Genomic DNA, 26718 nt, shown 5'->3' on the forward strand with positions numbered 1-26718 from the left:
GGATTTGGAATACTCTTTTAACAAAGGTGAGTGGGTGTTAGTACTTACCTGCTGTGCACAGCTGTTACTATAAGTGCATTTTGTGTCAAGTATCTCACGCCAAAGAAGAATGATGGACGAGAAAGGCATACTGCACGCGTCCATAATGCCGTCTTACCTGTCATTGCTGGCATGGCCAAATCAAAACGCATGCGATTGAGAATTTGGTTTAACTGCCAGAAGTCATTGGTTTACTATACACAAAAGCGTAGTTATGATGATGTTTAACACGTTTCTGATGCTTGTAACCCAGTGTGGCAAATAAAGGTGAAACTTCGGAGCTTGTTTCCCTTTGTACTTTCACCTGCTGTGGTCGCCTAGCTTTATTGGGTGTCATGTGTCTATGCTGTAAGACGCAGGTTCGACTTCCGGCCATGGTGGTGATATTTGAATGAGGGGCAAACTGCAAAAAACATCCATATGGCAGTAGTGGCACGTATAACTCTATCAATTGTATATGATCGTGCTTTCATGCATGGACTGTACAGTGGTATCAGGTTTCCTATAATGTTGAAAAATTAAGTGTGATGCTTTTTATGCACCTCGTTGAATTCTTGAGTGCTGTTGGTGCCGTGCGAAACTAAAAATGCGTGGGCTTACCAAGTATGTCGACACCGAAAAAATCCATTGTTTGTGTACAGTCTAAGCTAATCAATTAATCAAGAGTGCTTGGGAAGCAGAGCTCCTTGTATTTGTAACAAATTGGTAGTACACTCTAAAGCAAAATTACCTGAAAAAGGAGTAACGGAGCCCAATAGGCGCGCGCGATGAACTGATAGACCGTTAAGGAGCAACCACAGAGGGAAGCGTGCAGCGCGAAACCACTAAGTCTCCAAAGGGATGATTCACCCGGGGGTGGCAGGCAGCGCGAAAAGTGTTGCCAAGGTGACAACCCTCCTTCTCCACAGAACACATGTCCTTCTCCTCATCTACTGACTCAGTCTTTGCCCGTATTTTGACGCCGACGGTTCGCGGTGCGTTGCGCTCGGAGTGCTCGACCACGGCCGTCTGGATTTGACGATCTAAGAATTGCGACGTGGTGCTTGTGTGTACGCTTGGTTGAGCGTGGGCTGCTGCTTTTGCGTTTAGCTGCACCCATGAAGTCTGGAGCAAGTCTCGACACGTCACCACGCTGCGCTGTATATCTATGGTCTCTGGTTTAAAGATAGTCACGACCAACACACGACAGCAACAGTTGGGAAGGCCAATATGGCGGACGAGAAGATAACAGGCCTATCTGATATATACTTCAGTCCGACTCAGGGCAGAAAACAGCGCTGGATTCTAAGGCAAGTAGGTTATCATTCTTTAGTCTACTCTACTTGCCGCGTGTGCGGTACGGATCACGCTTGCCGACAACGGGCTTGGTCGTGTTGTATATCGCACGCACAAAATGCATCACGAAGGTCAGCTTCGGCGTCTGCAGTTTGCCTGTGCTTTGCGACCGCCTGGAAATTGGCCGCGTTTGCTGTCAGCCTCCCGTACGCTCGCTCATCGAGTGCTCGCCTGTCTTCGCCGCCGCGATGAGCTTCGGGCTGACGATATTGGGCTGAGACCTCGTCGCTGTGTTGGCAGTCGTCGAAAACACGTTGCGGGTTCTCGTAAAAAGCTTGGTTGTAGTATGTCGCGCGCTGTAAGTGCACCAGCACGGGCTGGTGGGGCTTTCGCTAGCGTCGGAAGTTACTGAAAATTGGTCGCCAATACAGTCGGTCGCAAGCAGCTCGGCGCCGTTCGCTGGCCGCGGCGCCGGACTCGCGTTTGCGCGCTGCACTCGCTCGAGTTTGTGGAAAAGGGCCGCATTACCGTCGATTTCTTCGGCGCTAGCTCCAAACCAGCTCGGCGCTGTTCGTGGTGGCGGCCAAGCGTACGCTCGCTCTCCTGTTCGAAGTTCGCTGGCGGCAGACACTCCGCGTGCAACGCCGTGTTTGGTCTCGCGTTCGCTTGCTCGAGCTGAACGAAGTCGCTCGCTCAGGACTCGCCGACTTGTTAGCGGCACGGAGGTTCACGGAGTTGTGGCTGCAGCCGCCGCTCCTAAGCTGTTGCGCTACGGGGATCGAAGTGAGTCTTTGACGATGTGTGACATCACGATGAAATTATTAGCATGTCATATCTCACGTATGTTTTCATTTTACCTTGCACGTATTTCTCATATGCATTTGTATTCATCCTCAGTCATGTGTGACTCACTGTTTTACATAATTTTTGTGCAGCCGTGGGCGCACAGCGCGCTGAAGACTATGTGCGCTGGCGTCTGGGGTGCCTGTCATCCATCTCTTTCGTCAGAGTAGCTTCAGAAGAACCGTGCGAGATGTGAAGGTAAATTTATTTGTGTGTCATATTTTAACGCTTGTTTTATATTTACGGGCACGTACTTGTCGTATGCGTGCATCTTCATCTTCTGTCACGTGTGTCTAACTATTTTTACTAATTATTGTGCGTGCAGCCGTGGGAGCACAACAGGCTGAAGGCTGCATGCGCTGGCGTCTGCAATACCTGTCATCTATCGCTTCAATCGGTGAAGCTCTGCAAGGAGTGAACAAGATTTGACAACGAGACTGGACTTGTACACTTCGCCATGAATTCACTTAAAAGAATGGAGAAACTTCATGTGTATCTAGAAAAATAAAAGATTTCCATTTCTTACTTTTGTCGTTCGTTCTTTCCGTGGCTGCGAAAGCAGTTACACATAGGTGGCTAACTACTTTTTCGTGTGTTCTTGTCAGCGCAATTTGTTGCTTACTGCGCAGAAAAGCAGGCGAAAAAAGTATTAGGCCTGGTGGAAAATAAACAAAAAACTATGTTTGAACTGGGGACAAAAATTCATCCGATTGGAGTATTTGAGTAGATCAACCGTTTGCCCATCAAGGTGCAGCTGTGAGGACTAATGGTTGCCAGGTAAGGTGTAAATGTAGAGATTAACAGTTGCTCTATAAGATGTAAATGTGATGACTAAATGTTAGTCTTTTGAGGTGAATTGTTAGACTAACGGTTGCTCACTAAGGTATAAGTGTGATCACTAAATGTTAGTCCCTTGAGTTCCTCTGTGGTGACTAACTGTTAGACCCGGTGCCGTTAGTCTTTAAAGGGATTAATGGTTGTGGCAACTCCATTAGTCCCCAAAAGGACGAACCACACACGCTTTTAACACCTTTTTGCCTTAGAGTGTATGAAACAATACGAGACACACACAGAAGTGTGCGGAGCATCGTGCGAGTGCCTTGCGATTAAAAAAGAGGCTTTTACTCTACACCAATAAAACGAAAAAGTCACTCCTGCATTGCTTGCATCAATCTTAGGTAAAAGTAATCGCTCGCGACTGGCCGCTGCCGGCTAGGCTCAGCATGCACATGCGCGCGCGCAAGACCCTCGTGATTGAGGAGCAGCTTGAACACCGAAGGAGGAACGTTACTCCTTTAGTTCTTGCCGCTAGAGGGTGCGACGGGTAAAGTGCCCGAAAGAGAGAAAGTCGCTGCGCCAAAGGAGAAACGGAGCCCGTTTCTTCGTTCTCGCTCCCTTTTTTTATAGTGTACGTTTTCTCTCATATACATATGGTTGTTTTGAAGCGGTTAACCATGACAAATAATTCGAGTAGCTTTGTTCTTGAGCTTTTTACAGCGAAAGTCGTTATGTGATCAGAACACTGATCATGCGCGGCGCCGCAGTTGTCCGCCACCGCCGGTGTCCGTAGGCAAAATCGAACGAAAAAACTCGTTAAATAAAAAACAGCAATGGCATCCGGGTCCGCTGCGTGCCAGCCCAGTATTCTACCACTGAGCTACGCCAGTGCTTCGAATTTGTTTCTAAACTGGCCTTAGGCAGGCTTGATTTCAGCAAAAAATCGCGTTTATATGAGTAATAAGACGTTTTAGTACATCAAAGAAAGAGGCAGGCTTCACACTATGCGAAGTGCATAACGACTGGATCGTGCAATGTTTCAACCTTTTAAGAAAACTTTTTCTTGATCACCTATTATCTGTGGCGCATACTCACTTCCGGAATATTTCTTCATCGTCGTCAGCACACTGCAGAAAAATTAGAGAAAATCTCTTACAAGTGTGTAGCGGATACCACGCTTCTCCAAAAAAAAAATGATGGAGGCTCTAGCAAAATGAATGCTGGCCTATTATCTACCAAGCTGAGCTACTGGCAATAGTCTCAGCATTGCGTAAATTGCGCCAAGGTCTATCAGCGGTGATTGTTCCCATAGGATGTCTTTCTCTCTTTGCTGTCTCAAGCGCGTATTTTAGATACATTCTACTCCCTCATCCCTAGATATGTGGGACTCGTTCGACTAGTCTGGGTACCAGGCCATAGAGGTTTAGCTCTCAATGAGCATGCAGATGTACTAGCTATATCTTTCCTTGATGGTTCTTTTCTGCCTACTTCGCCTACGTCTGAATATATCACAGCATCACGTTTTGAAAAACGTACAGCGGCCAATAACTTCGAAAATTTTTCTTTGTTTTTATAAGAATAATCACAGCTAAAGTTCCTTTGGAAGAACTGGTGGTGCTCATCATGAAAGGAGTAAATAAGGATTACAAGGCTGCGTTGTCGAGTTCCTTCATTGAACTGTTATCTTGACAGGTCGAGTCTGGCACAGTCGCCTTTATGCCTTCACTATAACGAGAGTTATTCTGTGGAGCTTTTTGTTTTTAAATGCCGAAGATATAAATGTAAAAAAAAGACTTCTAGAAGAACCCCTACAAAAGTAGGACTTGAACTTGTCACTTCCAGTTATTTTTTTTTTCATTTGGCACAATATCGCATTTGTTTTTAGTCACAGGAGCGTCTTTGCTGCTGTTACAAACTTTTTAAAAACGTCTAATAGAATTGGATGCTAAACGTAAATAAATTCAGTTGTTTTAGGCGTCGACTTTTTTGTGGGGTGGTGTGTGTGTGTGTGCGCGTGTTTGTGTGTGTGTTTGTGTTTATTATGTCATTCTTTTCAAAGTTTTTTTGTTTTGAAATCCTAGAACCTTAACGACTTTGCATATTTTTCATTATATTTAATGATTTCAACGCTTTCATTCAAGAAGTGAATTAGTTTAAAAAGTAAGGCATCGTCCGATTTATGGCCTATGCTTTTGGGTGGATTGCACCCAGCTGTTGAGTAACCAAGCAACCAATTAACTACAACACAAAATTTATGATTATGTGTGGCACTGTGGGTACCCAACAGTGTGCTTGTGGCATCCGAAAGAGTGTTCAGTAAAGGCTGTGAAAAGCCGCTCTTCTAGTTTTTGCTGTGACTGTGCCGCGTGGTGCGCGCAGGCCTGGTGTTTTTTTTTTTGTGCTATATAGCAATAGAACAGCAATATAGAATACACTGTATAGCAATGAGAGAGAGCATTAGGCACATGAATGCTTGTTGCCTAAGCTGCAAAGAGCCGCTCCGTGGATTGGTGTACTCGTAAAAGTAAGAAATTACATGTAGTCTATCTTGCTAACGCCACACGTGTGATTAGGAGCACTACGTATTGCCGACTGAATAGCCTACATTTTTTTGTTAGTTTCTGTAACAATCGTCTCTCATAATCATATGGTGGTTTTGGGACGTTAAACCCCACATATTAATCATAGTTGCTGTAACAATAATGACTAACCGTTATCAGTAGCGGAGGCAATTTGATACCCAAAAAAGCAGTCTTGAAAACTATGACCGACTAGCATTACATGGCCAGCTTGTTGTTTAGCGCAACTGAAATGCTGACGCTTTATAGCACATACCAATACTTCCTGGGCCCCAAAATAATGTCATTCTCTTTAATAAACTTTTTTACTGTTCGTCTATCACTTCACTAATACATACTTCCACTGCGTTTGCCCAATGATTTCTACATGATTGAATTAGTGGAAGATGTTTTATCAGAACACTTATTCTGTGCAGAAACCCAACTTCATGTTGTAAGGCAACGTTTTGGCTGCAAGACACTTCTTTTACTTGCCGAGCCTCTGCCCCACAACACAGGTCCGACTGATGATGTTGAGTATGTACATATGACAAGATGACGCGCATGAATAATGCTCACACCTATTCCCCCCCCCCCCCCCCCCCACGCGTCAGCGGCCAGTCCGGACGCGTCTCAGACGGAAACGGAACGTCGAACGAATGGCTTCAGACGCGATACGTGGACAATCTCCGAACCACGACAGCGACGATCCGAAGAAAGGTTGCTGGGAGTGACACGGCAGTTGACTGGTGACGTTTGTTCATTGATTGTATAGGGTCCAATGAAGCGTGACTGAAGTTTATCGCACAGTTCTGGAGTACGAATGGGTGTCCAAAGCAACACTTCATCCCCCAGACTGAAGGAGACGTCGCGATGAGAGCTGTCGTAGCGCTGTTTGCGATCTTGCTGATTGACTTTTGTATTAAGACGAGCCCGTTGCCGACATTCCTCGAGCCTTGTGGTGAACTGCTCTGACACGGTTGCTGAGGCGTCAGTTGGAACATTTAGGAAAGAGACGTCGATGGTGAATGTCGGTGAACGGCCGTACACGAGGTAGAAAGGCGAGTAGCCAGTAGTTCTTTGAACAGCGGTGTTATGGGCAAACGTCACAAAAGGCAAAATCGTATCCCAGTTGTCGTGGTTTGGTGCGATGTACATCGATAGCATGTGTGTTAATGTCCGATGAAATCTCTCTGTCAGCCCATTAGTTTGGGGGTGGTAGGCTGACGTCGCCTCATGTACTTTACCACAGGTTGTGAGCAGGGTTTCGGTTATAGTGGACAGGAACGTTTTGCAGCGATCACTCAGGAGGACGCGATGTGCACCGTGACGCAATACAATAGTGTTGAGAAAGAAGTCTGGGACGTCTGGAGCAGAACTTGTGCGTAGTGCAGCAGTCTCTGCGTACCGCGTCACGTGATCGACAGCAATCACAATACAATGCATGAATAATGCGCATGAATAATGCTCACAATATCAAAATTATAGCGCTATATTGATTACACCTATCCAGCTAATCAATGTGTGGGATTAAATTCCTTGATTCTTTTACAATTAAGTAAGAAATCTCAAAAAAATATGTTGCACACACACACACCTTTTTTTCTTTCTGCGTTATTTGTTGTCGGCCGACGACACGCATTCATCATGTCTTACGAAAACTAAGCAGGATGTCTGAGAGCATACTCGATTTTTACAGGACCACAGGTCATTGTGATCTGGTGGCTAAGGCACTCGGTTGCTCACCTGCCGGTCGCGAGAGCAAATCCCGGCAGCGGCGGCCACTTTTTCGATGGAGGCGAAAATGCTTGAGGCCCGTATGTCTAGATTTAAGTGCACGGTAAAAAATTTCAGGTAGTATGAAAATTCCGGAGCTCTTCACTACAGCTTCTCTCTTGATAATATGGTGGTTTTGAGACGTTAAACACAAAAATTGTATATATTATCATTTCATAGTCATTTGATATACTATAACAAGCAAACGCGAACCGCGGAGTTCGTTGTCGAAGAAACGTGGCCACTAGTGCATAATGCTCGAATTTTTTCTGTACGTGACATTCGCGCACAGACGACACACATGACGTCATAGAGACTAGGGTGATATGAAGGTTCTCGCACGAGCTTCGACCAAGAACTACAACCGCACCACGTCCCAATATAGAAGAGAAAGGTGTGACACCAGCTTCACTTTTTTCACTTCCGCCTGAGGAAGCTGCCTAAACTTGGCAGTGTCAAGCACCAGGTTTAACAAATCTTTCCCGGCAATATACTAACGCCCACAGAGATAAGTGTCCTCCATGAATGGGAAGCCAGCGCTGCCCAGGGAACATGCCTACCCTTCCTCCGTAATAATACAAGCATCGAACAGAGGTTTAAAACTACAGTTTCAGAGGTCAGGCTAGAAGAGAATGAGGTAATAGATTGTATACGAACGACGATGAAAGAAAATTTTAAACACCAAGGAAGCGCTGCATGCACAATACCGGATGAGGATGGGCCAATTAGCGCACTGGGACAACGAGTGTGGGAAAGGTCAGAGAAGGGTGTTCCTAATAGCACATCAACAGGCCCTGACGGCATCCCAATTATGCTAATAAAAAAACTAGAACCAAACAATAGGCAAACGATAAGAGAGGCAGTGAGCAAAGCAATAATGAATGTTGAAGCTCCCAATGGGTGGAAACTAAGCAGGATGAGCATGATCTACAAAGGAAAGGGAGACAGAGCTGACATAAGCAACTACCGTACTATAACAGTGACATCAGTAATTTACAGACTGGTGTTGCAGATAGTCATGGGTGAAGAACCCATGACTACAGGCATGAGTGAAGAATGAGGGGGTGCTGGGAGAACTACAAAATGGGTTTCGTAAACGAAGGAGGTTGGAGGACAATCTGTTTTCATTGGTGCAGTGGATTGAAATAGCTGAAAAAAAAGCACAGATCCCTGTGGCTGGCATTTCTAGATATCAAGGAAGCTTACGATAGTATGATTCAAGAAGACTTGTGGGAAATACTGGACACAGTAGATGTGGAGGATGGAATAGTAACTAATCTTCTAAAGGATATCTATAAAAGTAACAAGGTAGTTATCAAATGGGGAGAACAGGTATCTCAACCTATAGCGATAAAACGCGGGCTTCGACAGAGATTTTCATTGTCACCATTGTTATTCATGCTGTATTTCCAGAATTAGAAGCCAAATTAGAGGGGAGTCAACTAGGATTCAGCCTCTCTTTTGTCAAGCAAGGAAAACGCATTGAACAGTCATTACCAGCATTGGAGTATGCAGATGATATAGTAATAATAGCCGTCAACAAGAAAGATCTGCAGGCATTGATAGACATCTGTGGTAGTGAGGGAGATAGGTTAAATTTGAAGCTCAGCCAGGAAAAATTGGCAATCGTAATTTTTAATGATAACAAAAGCAGTGAGCATAAGGTACAGCAAGTCACGCTAGAAATAGTGGATAAATACAAATATTTGGGCGTATGGATAAATAACGGGGCTGAGTATCTAAGGGAGCACAAAAGATACGTAATGGTTAAGGGCACCAGGAATGCACCTGTAATAAAAAATAGGGCACTGTAGAACTACAATAGGTATGACGTTGTGAGAGCAATTTGGAAAGGTGTCATGGTCTCGGGTTTCACGTTCGACAATGCGGTCTTTTGCATGAAATCAGAAGTTCAAGCAAGATTGGAAATTAAACAACGTGGCATAGGTAGACTTGCTTTGGGAGCACACGAGAATATCCCCAATCAGGTGGTACAGGGAGACATAAGACTGACATTGTTTGAGTGCAGGGAAGCTAGCAGCATTATACAATTTGAGGAGTGATTAAGAAAGTTTAGAGAAGACCGTTGTGCTGGGAAATTTTCAGCTACCTGTACATGAAGAATGTTCATACCAAATAAAGAAAGCCAACTCGGAAATTACCAAGCAAGTATTTAAACACTAGTAGAATACCAAGCCGAAAGGAAACATTGGTCAAGAAGAAGGTGAAGGAAACCGAGAGATATATTGCAGACGGGTTTCTTGGAGGGCCAGTTGGTAAATGATACTGAGGGGAACAATACATGAAACGGAACGGAGAAAGATTGAACAGCGCTTGTGTCGTGTGTTCAATCTTTCTCCGTCCCGTTTTTTGCGCTGTTCTCCTCAGAGGGATAAATATATAAAAAATTAGAGTGCTCACAAAATAATCACTGAAGGCCTACCGAACTTTCAAGCAGGAAATTGCAAAGGAAAAGATTTACGATAATTCTTGGGGTAGTTCTCTGCTGTTTGAGGCTAGAATGGGAGTACAGCGGACCAAGACTTACAGAGCCGAATGTGAAGGCACAGACATGGTATTCGGTGCGTGCGGAGAGGAGGAGTTAACGGCTGAACATTTGATAAAGTTCTACAAAAGGCTCCACCCTACTGTCCAAGACTACAAAGGATTGAGGTTTAGAGACAGTGAAGGCAAAAAATAGACTTTGAACGGCTAGAAATAACCAGGAAAAGGCTAACTGATAGGTGGCTACAATCGATAATTCAATCCTTCAACACATAGTGAAAGTACTTAACCTATAGCTAGGTGGCATGAGCCACCGCTCGATGTAAAGAACACAGCCGGATAGATCCCTCCATTCATGGAGGGATCTATCCGGCTGTGTTCCTCTATCTATCCGGCTGTGTTCCAGCCGGATAGATCCCTCCATTCATGGAGGGAAAAGAACGCCTTTCAACAACCTGGTGGCAAGTGATTTTGTGGTGGTTTCGTGGTTCACATGCAGTGTGTGGTCAGTAATGCAACATGCGTAGAGCATCACGCTTTTTCTATCAGTCATCGTCTTGTCACCGGTCTAGAGCTGTGCACGCAACAGTCACATATAATACCGTATTTACTCCGTTGTGATGCGAGGTTTTTTTTTTTTTCTCAGATTTTTTCTACTAAAGCAGACTCTGCGTACCGTGTACCAAAATTCCATTTTTACCGCAAAATCTGTTATGAAATCAAAACTCGAGTCACGTGCGATGGCGTAGTTGTCCGCCTCCACCACCGCTGTCTGTAACCACTATCGCAGAAATAAAAAAAAACGTAGTACCAAGAACATGGTGGGGCTCGAACCAGGGTCCACTGCGTGCCATCTCAGAATTCTACCATTGAGCCACGCCAGTATTTTCTTTCATTTTTGGTTAAGCTTTACACAGGGGGTCCTAAGATAAATATAATACAATTCGCAACAAATATAAAAAAATAACTACGGCCGTAAAGCATTACTATAACACATCACGTCCTGAAATTCCTTCATGGTCAGTAGGCCTTCTACCCTTTCTGATCCTTAAGGAACACATTCTTGTGTTCTTACTGCCTCGATAAACCTTGGGATTCTTGCTTCAAAATACTCTTTTGATGGTTTTCTGTCAGGGTCACACTGAAGTTCCGTCATTAGAGAGCGCCATATACTGTGCAAGGCAGTCATCATGATAAAATTAATAGGTAATTCATCATCATTTTCTATTCTTAGACAATTGATTCCACGAAAGTCTAACGGAAAAAAATTTAAATTGTGCTTTGTAATACATCCCAAACGTATATAGTCCTTCCCAGCAGTGCAGGAAAATGTGGTCAATAGTTCTCGCTTCGGTACAGATTAGACAGAGGCATAAAAAAACCCATGCTCCTCTGGGAAGGTTCTTACAGGAAGTGTTCCGGTGTGTACTTTAAAAAAAAACAACGTATCTGCATTTTGAGCTGCCGGCACTTTTTTTTAGCTCATTTAAGTACATTCTGACTTTTTCGTGCTGTGTATAGCGCTCTGTACATTGGGATAGGGAGCACAGTGTTACATTAACCTTTGTACATTTTTTTTTTCTTTCCAACAGACCACAAGTAGTCAGTCAAAAACAAACACAGAAAACCACACGCTGGCCACATTTTCCTTCATGTATCCTTACATAGCCCCTGTGGTAACATGAGTGCTCACAACAAACTGGGGCAACAGTATACTTAGTCTAGTTTTACACACTGTTAGCAGAAAAGGATCTCTTGTCTCGTGGAAAAAGATAAACCTATTTACTAACAGCTTGATTAACAGATGCCCGAGCCAAAGGCCTCCACACTGCACCTTTCTAAACAAATTCGTGCGACTGCACCTTCACCAGTTAGACCCCCACACAAATATTGCAAACACCCGATGTAATTTTTGCACGTTGATGCGGGAAACGTACAGCAATTGCATCACATACCATAGCTTAGACACAAAAAACCAGTTGCATGCAGTAGCCCTAGCAGACATGGACAAATCAGTTGCTTTCCACCTACTCGCTTATTCTTTGATCTTTTTTTTTTGTTTTTTCTGTCCAATAATCATCAGTACTTTTGTGCGACTTGAGCGGAACTCCAAGATATTTAACAGGCGTTTTTGTCCTAATAATGGCTGTGAAATATTCTGGGGTTGAAGGCCAATATCTATGCCAGAAGTTGAGGCATTTACTCCAGTTTTTGTGTCTTCCTGCAACTTCAGTGAAAGATTTAGAAACTTCAATTGATTCTTCAATACCTTCATAGAAAGTACTAAAAATCGCAACATCATTAGCATATGCGAGTAGTTTGACCTCTGAGGATTGTAGTCTAAGCCCACTAATGATGTCGTTCTGCAATATCGGCCAACATAATGTTTCAGTGTAGATGCAACACAACAGTGGAGTGACAAAGCAACCTTGACGCATTGAGTGCTCAATTTTAATGGAGGGGGCCCAAAGTCTTCTTGATTATTAGTCCTGTGCTACCATTTCGATTCGCCATGGCTACACCATCCATAATTACCTACAACCATTATAGTGTTACAATACTGCAAACAAAAAAGCGTGGGTGACACAATCATACGCTTTCTCTAGATCCAGCTGGAGTATGGCCACACGAGCTTGCTGATAACAGCAAATTCGAGAACAGACCGCATTTTATGAAGAAGTGTTACTATGAAACAACTTTTCATTCCACACGTTTGGGGTACATTAACGATGTATTTTATTGCTGACTGAAGTCTACCAGTCTGAATTTTCAATAATACTTTGTATTCTACGTTTTTCAGTGTCATTGGCCTCTAAGCCATCAGGTGCTTGAACTTTTTGACCTCATCTGTCTTCGAAATCAGAACGGTACTAGATTCACCCAAACACGGTGGTAATTTCTCTTTATATGTCTAATTATAAACACCTGCGCGTATAGGAGCCAATGCACTTTTAAAACACTTGTACTACTTGGCTCAAAGTTCATCTGGTCCCGGAGACTTGCCGGGACTTCTCTTATCAATCGCTCGTTCAACTTTAAATGCAGATGTAGATAATTCCAAAGCGCTTTTCACTTCCTCACTCACTTGTGGCATCCGTCCTAAATATTCTGCTTTGAATCTTTCAATGTTTACCGGTCTACACGCAAAAAGGTTCTCGAAATCTCTCGAAAAGACGCATAAAACGCTGCCGCTATCGGCTACTTCGTGACCATCCTTCTCTATTTTTTTTTATAGTGATTCTGTCGAGCAGGAAGCCCTGATTTGCGCGCTTCTCCGTTTTTTTAGGGTGTTGTCAGCCTTTGACCAACCACTTGCCGCCGCCCGCTAAAACACAATGTTGCCAGTCCTGGTTTCCACGTCAACAAGCGCCATGTTGGTTCTCACGGCAAGGCGTTCCTGCTCCACCGAACTGCACCAGCTGCATGTTGGCGCGGCTATGCAAGCTGTGGTGTGAGATGCGTTTGACTACACCGTAGACCTAGCTTCCGCTACGCACAATTCTCGCGCAAAGCGCACCTACAAGAACTTTGAAGTGTAAATGCCATGGTGTTGCGTGCCGCAATTGAAAACCATTTGGAGACTGTTCTGCTTCCCGACTTGCCCTAGAGATCGGAAACACTTGATTACGCAAGTGGAGCGACATTGCTTCTTCCTGTGCTTGCGAGGTGAGTACCCGTTGTATTGCGAGTGAATTCAGTGTATCGCTGCATATTTCGTGAAATTATTGACTTAGTCATGTGACGAAAAGCAGTTTGATCAATGTAAAAATGACAACTTGCACAGTAAAAACAGATCAGGGTTCGTTTGGCTACGGGAGGCTATGCGAGCGAAAGCTGTTTAACTTGGGTGTGCTTTTTTATCCTCGTCGTCAAGGCGCACTTCACCAATTGATTATTATAATTAGTCAAACGTGTGGTCTTGCATGCATTCACTATCTGCGTTTCATGGGTTTCCGAAGCCGTCACCGCATTCATCGCGGGAAACGCCAGGACCCCAAACCACTAACACATGCTTGCGTTTGCGTGTTTCTTTGCTGCAGATGTTCGTGTTCCGTCATTTTCACCTCGGTCGCTTAAGGAGGGCATTTGGAGAGGTAGATAGACAAGCCAACGAGCCGACGAGGGCAGGTTTAGAAACATCCACACATGATTGTGGTTCACCAAGCCCATTGCTATTTAGGTGCACTGGGAACTCTGCAAGGAGAGGACAACACTAAATCTATTTGTCAAACGATGTGTTAGCCATGCAGTCAATGACAAGGCACCGGCAGCTGTCTGCAGTTATGCATATCACAGTGAAATTAAAGCACATCCTCCGCTTGCCGGTCAATGCATGTGACAACGCAGCTTTCAGATGTGAACCATTATTAGACATTATTTATATTACGTATTCTCAAGAAAGACAAATAGTGAGAAGGAGAAATGAAATGAGCATGCCACACTAAGAATATCCAGATACTCATTAAAAGGCAGATGTGTGCGAAGCGTACTTGGTGGGCATTCTTCCGTAGTATTCTGGCAGTCACATTAGGTTGTTGTAAAGCTGAAAACACTGGAGTCTGTCTTTTTCCTTAGAGCTGTTGTTGTGGCAAGCGGCTGCTAAAAAACAGTTATCTGCCATTTGTATGCCTGGTATCTAAAATGTTTACGTGGGGAGGGGGGAGTCGAGCTGAAGATGATGATGATGATGATCAACTCGCACGTTATTTTACACTAGGTCAAGGTAGTCAAGGCTAAAAAGATGCCTTTTCCGGGAGCATGGATTAACCAACTGTTTATTTGATGTTTATTTGATGTTCTGCGCGAGAAAACCGGTGAATGGTATTCTGGAGGCCCTGCGTTAGAGTGCCTCAATGCGTGCAGCGGAGGCGAACGGGTGCATCGAGGCACGTGAGATATGAGCGTTAGCTGGCAGTTATCTTAGAAAACGAAGCGCAAGGCGCGCGCACCTGTCTCGGAGGCGATAAGGCGTGTAAAGCAAGGCGACGGGTAGATGCCACCATCGTGTCATTTTAGCAAAGCGTTGAAAACACTTGCCTTTTCTTGCATAGCGTTGCATTTTCACTTTAGCGTGATAAACGTTACGGCCCTTATAATTACTTATGTATGCCTTCTCTAGAATTAAAGTGTATTAGAAGGGGAAGTGTGCCGTGTGCGGCACATTTCAATGGAGGCGAGGGGCCTCCCGCAGCGATCAAGCAGGCTGAGTACAGCTTGGAGGCACTAGGGGACACGGCGAGCCAGAGAAGCTCGTGCGTCCACACATGTTGCGCTGTACATTTGGCTGTTAACGCGTGACCAGTTCCTCGTTGCCAATATTTTTTGCATTAAATAACTCCGCTCCTCACCAGATTTTGCTTAACGTGAGTGAAAAAATCATGGTGGTGTTTGCGCTTGTAACTGGAATGAGAGAAAATGGCTGGGAGACCGTGGGACAAGCGTGACGGCTTTTGCTTTGTGCCAAATTCTAACAGCGGCTACCGCTCATGTAAAGAAGCGCACTCCTTATTTCGGGAGCCGTCGAAGCTGACCGCCGGAAATAATCGTCGCGGAGCATCGAGAAACATGATCGAGTCCTCGAGAAGAGCAGCGCTGTTTGTGAGCGACACTTCAAAGCAAGGTTTATACAGCAAATTTTCAAAACGACTATCGCTGGTAAGGTTATTGAGATCCCCAGACACTTGCCACTCTTATCAAAAGATGTCATTCCTACAATTTTCCCTGATGCTTCCAAGTACCTTTCAAAATCGCTGCCGAAAAAACAGAAGGATTGTCGCAACCTTAGCTATGAGATTCTCCCCATACCGCGTCCCGCCGCGGTGGTCTAGTGGCTAAGGTACTCGGCTGCTGACCCGCACGTCGCGGGTTCGGTTCCCGGCTGCGGCGGCTGCATTTCCGATGGAGGCGGAAATGTTGTAGGCCCGTGTACTCAGATTTGGGTGCAGGTTAAAGAACCCCAGGTGGTCAAAATTTCCAGAGCCCTCCACTACGGCGTCTCTCATAATCAAAATGGTGGTTTTGGGATGTTAAACCCCACAAATCAATCAATCTCCCCATACCGAAACGAAGACGTGAAAGCAACATGTTGTCAGAAGTTGAGTCGAACGACCTTGATCAAGGCAGTTCAGTCGATGGTGTTCCTGAACAGGAATTCCAAAGAATGTCGAATGATGTTGGCCGAGATGGTACCGCTGATAAAGCTCGTGACCAACAATTTCAATGGCTGTCATTTTCAAAACTCGCAATTCCAAATGAGGGGTCGGAAATTTTCCTGCGTTGTGTTGGGGACTGATTTCTTTATGCCGAGTTGTAAGCCGGCGCTGTTGAACATAGCAAGGTAGTATTGAAAAAACACATTCAGATTAAGAAGCAAGCTGCTGAAAGTGCTGCAACCACCGGAATTCTCATAAGAGGAAAGAAGAGGCGCCAAGAAGAACTCGTAGCACGACAATAGTCAAGGTTGTGAGCAAATAGGCTTTGTGTCCCGGCGATGTGAGCAAATAGGCTTTGTGACAGCTGCACTACACCATATTTTCTTGTAACAAAATGATTGGGGGAAGGGTAGTTTGTGATTTGATGTATTGCAGGAGGTTTGCCTTTTTTCGGCGAAACCCCCTGCAGTTCCATTGCCATACGCAAAGTTCAGTGTGGTTACAAGGAGCCGTTTTCTCTAGGTTGATTTGGCCTTGGTTGAGCAAGCTCTGGATGATTAGCGTGTACCGTGTCGATTCACTGCGTGACTCTATCTAGGATTTGTTGCATCGGTAACATGGCTTGTCGTATTGAGGCCACCGATTCATGTAGCTTCTGCAAGGGAGCTGTGGAGAAGGTAATAAAATTGTCGAGTTTTTCCTCGAGTTTGGCTACTTTTCTTCAACTTTGTCAACCTTTTCTAGTTTCGCTTCGGCTTGGTCTACTCGTTCATCGAATCACAATGTGTGAGTCGAGACTTTTCTTTTTTGCGCAGCTGGTTGGCGAGCTGCCTAGCTATATGGGTGGTTGAGAGAGGAGCTGGTGGTGATGAGATAAGTGTAGGGGTGAAAGATTAGGCGGGGAGTTGTGGGGAGGTAGATGGCTGTTTGTTTATATATAAACATTCTGGAAGAAATCTAAAGAGGATCAACTGCTACTATAGTGCTTCATAAAGAAAGCAACAGAATACCAATCAAGAAGGGTGTAAGGCAGGAGGACATTATCTCCCCAATGCTATTTACCGCGTGCGTACAGGAGGTTTTCAGAAGCCTAGAATGGGAACAGTTAGGGATAAGAGTTAATGGAGAGTACCTTAGTAACCTGCGCTTCGCCGATGACATTGCATTGCTGAGTAACTCAGGGGACGAAATGCAACTCATGATTACAGAGTTAGACAAGGAGAGCAGAAAGGTGGGTCTTAAAATGAATCTGCAGACAACGAAAGTAATGTACAACAACCTCGGAAAAGAGCAGCGCTTCGAGATAGGTAATAGTGCACTTAAAGTTGTAAAAGACTATGTCTACTTAGGGCAGGTAATAACCGCGGAGCCGAACAACGAGATTTAAGTAACTAGAAGAATAAGAATGGGGTGGAGCACATTTGGCAAGCACTCTCAAATATGACAGATATATTGCCACTATCCCTCAAGACAAAGGTATATAACAGCTGTATCTTGCCGGTACTTAGTTATGGAGCAGAAAACTGGAGACTTACAAAGAGGGTTCAGCTTAAATTGAGGATGACGCGAGCGAGCAATGGAAAGGAAAATGGTAGGTGTAACCTTAAGAGACAAGAAGAGAGCAGAGTGGATTAGGGAACAAACGGGGGTTAAGGATATCATAGCTGAAACCAAGAAGAAGAAATGGACATGGGCCGGGCATGTAGCGCGTAGACAGGATAACCGCTGGTCGTTAAGGGTAACTAACTAAATTCCCAGAGAAGGCAAGAGGGTTAGGGGGAGACAGAAGATTAGGTGGGCAGATGAGATTAAGAAGTTTGCAGGTATACACTGGCAGCAGCAAGCACAGGACCGGGTTAACTGGCGGAGCATGGGAGAGGCCTTTGTCCTGCAGTGGACGTAGTCAGGCTAATGATGATGATGATGATGATAATATTGATGATGGTGGTGGTTGTTTGAAGGACTGAAGCTCTAGGTGTGGTTTTGCATTTTCTGCCCTCAAATGAGCCATCTCATCCTGCAATAGCTTGAGCTGCTTTAGAATGGAGCTCTCAGGGGAAGCTACATCAGCCCAGCTCACCTCGTGTCCAGGGCCCGTCCGAGGGCTGGGGTCTTGATGAATGCTTTTGTGGCGGCTTCGGCGGCGGCTGCGGCTTTTTTGACTTCGCCGTCTTGTGATACTGGGTGAGCGTCCTCTAAGGGCGTTCTTGAAAGATGTGCTTGGGTCGAGGAATGGAGCTGCATCTTGCTGGAAAGTTGAGGGTGCGTGCTTTGGTTTGGACTTGTAGAGCTGTGGGCACTGGGGCGAGCCGGTGGAGTGGTCACTGTTGCACACCACACACTTGGGTTCACATTCGTGATCAAGGAGTGGGTTCAGAATGCCACATATTGGACATAAAGTCTGAGGGGTGCCTTGGCATACGTCTGGTCTGTGGCCAAGTTTGCGGTAGAGATTACAGGCTTCAGTCTTATGACGATAGGGTACGCATCTGGTGATGCCACCCTGATAACTTATGTAGAAAGGCACGTGCGTACCTCTGAAGGGGACCAAAATGGACGTTGTGGAACCCATTCGACGTCCAGTCAGAATGAGGCCTAGTCTGTCATAGTCCAATAGATTTGACTAGACGGTATCGGATGAGTGTTTCATAGGAATATTACGGATGACCCCTCGGCAGGTATTCGATGAATCGGTAATGTGGGGGACAACTTCAAAGCTGCGCTCGTCCATCTTCATGGATATGATACGGTGGTATGCTTCGGTGCGTTCCGAGTCCGGTGTGCTTATGAGCAGAATGTTGATTACAGAGTTGATGCGGTATTGGTCATGTAGGAAGCTTGTGAGTGCTGCTGCTTTTAGGACGGAATGTATAAGCTTCGGAAGTGGAGTGTCAGCACAGCTGAGGCCTCCACGTATTCGTAGGACTATTTTGTAGTCGTCCACTGGAAGTGGAGGGGGTCTGGGGGCACTGCGACGAGTCGATGGGTGAGCTTTCTGTGACTCTTCTTGCGAAGTGTTGATGGCAGGCGTCGATTTCTTCGTGGATGAAGCGGGCTTTCTGGCCCTGGCATACACTTGACGCCAGCTGGCTTCATCATCGTCGAGAGCTTCGGGGGAGGGAAGCTCCTCTTCATCTGCTTCGTGGATGACCATGTTGGTAGGCCTAGCTGGTAGGCCCGCAGAGGTAGTCGTACTCTGCAAAAAAGCCAATCTTCGTGGACGCGAAATGCGAAGCACTCACCTAAAATCACTTCAAATTATGTGGTCGATTCCGTAGAAAGCTTCACATTCATTCAAGTTGCCCTTGAATGACTTAAGCAGTCAGAAACAGGAGTTTTGCAGGAGTACTTGCAAAACGTGGCCGCTCCCGGTGGCGTCTATGGCGCGTCTCTAGCGCAAAATGCGCTCATCGGCGTCTGCCATGCGCAATCCTCGTCCCACAATATGACGTCAGCTGCAGAATTGAAGTTAGCGCTGATTGCGGGTGGCAAAGACGCCGACGGGTGTCCCACTTGCACGCACTTTGAAGTACCGACGAGTTCCGTGTTCCTCGATAAGCAAAGCAGTAATCATGCTGACGCCACCTAGTTAGTGCGTCTGGACGCCGGTGGTTTCGCATTTTCGTTTTAGAGCGAGCGTTTCATGATTCTTTTAGGACCACGTAGTGGGTTCATTGCAAATTTGAAAACTGTTCATGCATTAAGTGTTTCAAATACGCACTAGGAACAGCATCTTGCTGTAGCGTTCAACTCCTGAAGGCGAAGCTTTAGGGTCACCCAAGTTTTACTGATACACTTTGAAGCCAACAACACCGGAATTTAGCGAGACAGGAAGAAGTTAGGAGATTAACCTAATGGCCTCCCTTAGGTCCTTTAGTGAAGCACATACAGATTTGATACCTAAGACAGAACACTCGGAGAAGTTAAAATTAGTTTCTTCGTATAGGCCGATATCACTAACTAATTGTGATTACAAAGTTTTAATGAAAGTACTAGCACGGTGACTTCAAGGGGTAATCAAAGAATTGGTAGGGCCTCACCAAACATGCGGAATTATGGGACGCTCCATTGTGGCCAATATACACAAGATGCGCTGCGTGCTTGAGTGTAGCGATGCCAATCAAGTATGGGTTGTCCTTCTGCAGAATCATCTCGAGAAAGCTTTTAATTGTGTTTCCAACAACCTTCTGCTTGCCATTCTTGACCATGTCAAGGTTGGTTTTGTAATCAGAGATGGAGTATCTATGCCATACCGGAACTGCACGACCCGACTGGTAATCAATAAGACGCTAGGAGATACAATTAACATAAAGCGTTCTGTCCGCCAGGGCTGTCCGCTGAGACCCCTACTTTTCAGTTTATATATGGAATCGTTGTGCTTAGCAATAACTCAAAACAGTTGCATTCGTGGCTTTAGATTACAAGAATCCGAAGTCAAAATTTTGGCATATGCCGACGATGTGGCTGTTTGTTGTATCGATCAAGATAGTGTTACCACTACCATCAGTGTGGTTAAAAGGTTCGGCAATGCAACTGGCAGTCTAGTAAACTGGGGAAAGTGTCTGGGATTCTGGCATGGAGAGTGGTCGTCAAAACCAGACTTTTTTGCCAATGTTAAATGGGTGACCACACCTGTGAAGTAACTGGGGGTGCCACAGGAATTTTATAAAGATAATGAGAACTACTGGCAAGAACAAGCGAAAGAAATCCGGACGAAAGCTTATAGATGCAACGGTAATCATCTGTCAGTGTTTGCTAGGGCGACTGTCTGTAATCTTTTCTCTGCCTCAAAACTTCGGTATATGATGCAAGTATTGCATTGTTTAAGGGCAAACATGCAGAAGTTCCATCGCATCTTCGCAGTGTTCGTGTGGGCTTCGAACTGGGAGAGATGCAGTCGAACTAATATGTTTAGAAAAGTGAAACACGGAGGGCGTGGTTTAACACATCTTTTCATATGCCAAGTCGTAAATAGGTTCTTTTTTTTTTTCGCTACACAAGGGACCCTTTCTTACGTACAGTGTGCCAAATGAGACTGATGCGGGCTTTACCTGGATATGTGGTTAGCGCGAATGACATGACCGGTGCAGTGCGCGGTATCTTAAAGAGGTTATTCTAAGTGTACGGTTTTTATCTGTTGAATTTTCCAACGAATATTTGTTTTCAGTGACTCGAAAGAAGTTGTACAAAGATGTATGCGATGTTGTTTTACCTGAACCGCTGTACCGTGCCATGTACGCTGGAGGTGAAGGGGAAAATGTGCTTGAACGAGTGAAGAGAATGCAAGTGGCTCCTGCCGCGAAGTCTTTCTTTTTCAAGCTGCACACAGGTACATTATCAGTCAGGACATTTCAAGTGGACCATGGTTTTTACTTACCTTGGGGGACAAATTGCCTTATCTGTAAAAAACCGGAAACTATTGACCATGTTTTCTTACATTGTTGGGAGGGAGTATATTTTTGGGATGTACTTCAAAGGACGTTACAGAAAGAATGACCTCTAAATTCATATGGTAGAAAATTTCTGCCAATAGTGGACGAAAAGGGAATGCCTTTTGATTTAATTATGCTATGTGGACTTCACTGTTTATGGCGGGCCCGTATGGCAGGTTTCTATCGCGATCAGGATGGACGGCCTGCACGAATGTATTTCCGTGAATGTATGGCCAAGTATGTTGAACTGCAGAAAACTCAGGAGATTTTACCTGAGTGGTTGTCGAGGGTGGAGCCCTTGGCAGCACTTAGGGAATTTTAATTTCTGTCGGACTGTTACTGTTCGTTTTTGTTCTGCTTGTGGTTTGATGTATGCGCCTATAAACAGGCAATAAAGCAAAAAAAGGAAGAAGTTAGGAGAAAACAAACGCGCGAGATCAGGGCACTAAGCTCGCGAGGTCAAAGGTTCATAACGACGCCGCTTTTTCTTTTTTTTGCTTTTTAATAAAAATGGTGACTTTCAAACAGTTCAGAAAAGGCGAGGTGAGCTACGAGTCATGTGACGCTTAGAGATGATAGGCTGTCAGGTGGTATTCTACAGTGCTAAGAAAGTGCATCAGAACCCCTCACTTGGAGATAGCGTCGCAGCCTAGCATGCGATGAGGAAATTCGGTTTGAACGCAGATGCCGAACTATTCCCAATCGTATATTTAGTTAAAACGCGTGATAAAGGAATCGTTAAAATATTTATGGACCTTCTCCCCGAAGGGAATCACGATGGGATTCGAAGCAGCAGTGGTGCGCACGGCGATGACCCGGTTGAAACGGGCATCGACAGAACTAATATTTACTAGAGTAAACCTTTGTTCGAAAAGCAATGACACGCGAGGTGGTTTGGGTTTTGTGTGAGCTTCATCGCAGATAAAGACTGTTTGTTCAACGTGCGATCGAACGTTGCGAGCAGTAGAGAGGGTGAAGCGAAAGAGTTGATACGCACCGAGCGCGAAGGGTTGGGAGAGAGTGACGTCAACGCGCACGCACTGCGAGGGAAGGCGTGACATACTTGGCACCACGCCAACACCTGCGGATAGGGGAGTGCGGTGGGGAAGGGGGAACATCATTACACAGGCTAGTCAAAGAGGTGCTTCACATCTAAAAGAGGTTTGGGGTGCTGCCCTGCTGGTGACCAGCTGGCGGTAATGCACTTTTATTATTTTTATTTATTTTATTTTCAATACTGCCAGTCTCACTTGGAGACCAAAGCAGGTGGGCATACAGATAACAACGTGAGTGCAACAGAATACACGCAGTGCACAGTACAATGGCATGTCATACAAAGAAGTGTTCTCTCTAATACAACATTAGTATATACAACGGAAGAATCAAGGTTAATACAATCCAATGGAACACAAAGAAGCCATTAAAAAAAGAATTTGCATGAATATGAAACCTTTTCCTTTCCCTTTTCATGGTTGGGGCTTATTTCCTATCGCGTCACAAAATATTGATGATGATTCTATGGCAGCTACTGTTGGGTCGAGGTTGTTCCACTCCCTAACTGCTGTAGGAAAAAATGAGTATTTAAACGTGTTGGAGTTGCAAAAGTATTCACTTCCTTCCCTGGGCAAGATTACTCACCCTGGAGCAATACTTAGCCGCTACCTTCTTTATGAAAATACCAATTACTTCTTGACTCTCAGTCCCTATCAGCAGCGAAGCAACTGTCTAAGGCGGTGGTCAGTCCTGCGACGCCACGGAAGGGGCCAAAAATCTCTGGGTTTGTACAGGGCGCCATTGGAATCTGAACGTAGCTACGTTCAACGTTACGACGCTATCTAGTGAGGCTTGTCTAGCTGTGCTATTTTAGGCATTTGGGGGGTGTCAAATGGGATATAATAGGGTTCAGCACAGTTACAAAGGCCAGTGTGGCTTATACAGTGCTGAAGAACGCACATGTCCTATACCATAGATTATTTGACGGGAGTGATTCAGGGGTGGGGTTTTTTTATGCACAAGATTATCCCTGTCAACATAGAGGAATACTATAGCATCAGTGAGAGGGTGGCAAGTATCATAATTATTTTATCAAGAGGTTTATCAAGCGCCAACATCGAGCTATAATGATAATTTAGTTGAACGCTTCTATGAAGACGCAGAGTCAGACAACGATAAGCTAAAGACACAGTATACTAATTCGATGGGCAACTTTTCTTTTTATATTTTTATTTTTCACGTACTGCAGCCTCAATGAGGCTATTGCAGGAGTGGAAAAGAACAAAAACCGAAACCAATGAACATTCATGAGCAGGCCTCGAAAAATTCTTGAAGTGATAGCAAACGAACCCTTCCAGGCTGCATATTCCAGGCTTCCATAGTTGAAGGGAAGAAGCTGCATTTGAACATGCCAGTGTGGGTGAAAAAAATTTGGCAGATTCCACGCACAGTATGAATCGATGATATGCGATGTACGAAAAAAGGAAGGTTGATAAGTCACTCTAAAATCAGCACAACGTTACAGGGCGGACGTAAAATATGCCGCAGATGACTTCCTTCTCATGATTATAATGCTTGGACGGGTCATTTACCTTCGTCATCTGTTTACATATGTGGAGCTAGTGAAACGGCAGCGAGCACGCTATGAACGTGGTAGGTTGTCATGTTTTTACATAACACGCGTGTCAGTATTATATGTTTGCACCTATCATATATTTCGTCATCTATTGACGTCACATAACACCAAATTTGGTATACGTGGAGCTAGCGAAACGGCCGCGATCGCATCCTGAAGGGCCCAATATACTGCAATGTAGCGTTGACGTGCGCGCATGCAGGGCACAGCGACGCTACGCTTGCGAAACGCCAGCAGTCTATATATATTCTGACGCCAGGCACGACCTGCGCGACCAGCGTCTGTCGGCGCGGCCCGACGGCAACCGGTGAAAATGCGACATGCTGCATTTCGCGCTGATGTGTTACCCACGCAAAACTGCGTCTCCCTCTTTTCGTGACGGAGGGATGCTGGACTCGCTGAAACGCGCATGCGCCAAAGCAATGCAGCGCGGCGTGCGCCTGTAAGGCAGGACCAGCTCCTGCCGTGGAAACTCCTGCGTGACGCGACGAAATCAATGCCAGCGAGCATGCGCACCGCGTCACGTGAAAATGTATTGGCACCGTCACTGTGCAATATAGTCATGTTCGCACATGACACGCATATCATAATTATCATGCTTGCACCAGTCACATACCTTTGTCATTCATTGGCGTCACGTAATACCAAATTTGGCATATGCGCAGCAATAGTGAAACGGCCGTGAGTGCATCATCAATGTGGCAAGTAGTCATGTTGTTACATGACACGCATGTCGTGATTATCATGCTTGGATGTGTCACTTACCTACGTCGTTCATTCGATAGATAGATATGTGGGGTTTAACGTCCGAAAATCACCATATGAATATGAGAGACGCCGTAGTGGAGGGCTTCGGAGATTTCGACTACCTGGGGTTCTTTAACGTGCGCCCAAATCTGAACACACGGGCCTACAACATTTCCGCCTCCATCGGAAATGCAGCCGCCGCAGCTGGGATTTGAACCCGTGACCTGCGGGTCAGCAGCCGAGTACCTTTGCCACTAGACCACCGCGACGGGGCACGTCGTCCATTCGCGTCACGTAATACCAAATTTGGTACATCATACATGTGAAGCTAGCGGAAAGGCCGCGAGCGCATCATGAGTGTAGCATGTAGTCATTTTGTTGAATGACATGCATCTCATGATTATGATGTTTGCACCAGTCACTTACCTTCGTCATCCATTCGCGTCGCGTAATACCGAATTCGGTATATGTGAAGCTAGCGAGACGGCCGCGAGCGCATCACGAGCGTGGAACGTAGTCATGCTCTTGATAAAACGCATCTCATGATTATCATGTTTGCACTAGCCGTATACTTTCACCATGCATTCACGTCTCGTAACACCAAATTCGGTTTATGTGAAGCTAGTGAAACGACTGTGACGTTGCAATAAGCGTGGCTTGTTGTGATGGCTCATGACTTACCTGACATGCATGTCATGAATTCCATGTTTGGGTCTCTCATTTGTGTTCGCCATCCAGTCATGTCATAATATGCCAATTTCGTAACATGTCAGGTGAACGAAACCACCGCAAGAGCTCTAAGACCATGAATTGTAAATCGTGACATTCATGACATACATGTCATGATATTCATGTTATGACTAGTCAGTTATGCTCGTCATGCAGACATGTCATGCAATACTAAATTCCTTATTGATACCATTAACAAAATGGCACGAGAGATAAAAGTCGTAAGCAGCTAGATAGATAGATAGATAGATAGATAGATAGATAGATAGATAGATAGATAGATAGATAGATAGATAGATAGATAGATAGATAGATAGATAGATAGATAGATAGATAGATAGATAGATAGATAGATAGATAGATAGATAGATAGATAGATAGATAGATAGATAGATAGATAGAGAGATAGATACGCTCAATGTCGCCAAAGTTAGCTAAGAAATGCTTCGCATTTCAAAGTTGCTATGTTAAGGGCATGTTCACTCTTCGTAGACAAAGTACTGGAAATTTTGAGATATGATTGAGATATAGAGTGCTGAAGCGAAAAGAATGGGTTAAGCTGTGCAAAAGTTTTAGGCATTCAACATGGCGACGCTTCGCAAGTGAAGTGAGAGCTAGCTGTGGAAGGAAATTTCTTGTAGAAAAATGCCTGCCATATGTCTTGCATATAAAGCGCAAAGCTTTTTCTTAACAGATTGAAGTTTGTTGATGTCACATTTCTTATGGGGGTTCCAAACCACACTACCATATTCAAGCATGGGGTGAATAAGAGTTCTGTAGGTAAGTAGATTGGTTTCCTGTGGAGCAAGATGGAGCACTCGATGTAAATAGCCTAAACTCTTAAGGGCTTTGTTACATGTGAAATCAGCATGTCTAGACCGTGATCAATTATCTGTCATAAGAATAGCAATATACTTATATTCGGACACCATACACAGACTAACATTGGTAAAACCATAGTCAAAAGTCAACGAGCATGAACATCTGGTAAATGACGTAATGACTGTCTTGGAGAAGTTAACATTTATTTGCCCTGATTTGGTGCTGCTACAAAAATCGGAAAGTAAATTGTTGAGAATGGCATGATCTGGTGGCGATTTAACAGCATGATAGAGGACGCAGTCATCTGCGAAAAGGCGTATTTTCACAGAAGTGTGCAAAGAACGTCATTTATGTAAAGTAGGAATAAGATAGGTCCTAACGCAGAACCTTGGGGAACTCCTGATGTAACCGGCATCGAAGGCGAGTTAGTAGAA

Source organism: Rhipicephalus microplus, chromosome 2, assembly GCF_043290135.1.
Source record: "Rhipicephalus microplus isolate Deutch F79 chromosome 2, USDA_Rmic, whole genome shotgun sequence".
Taxonomy (NCBI): Eukaryota; Metazoa; Arthropoda; class Arachnida; order Ixodida; family Ixodidae; genus Rhipicephalus; species Rhipicephalus microplus.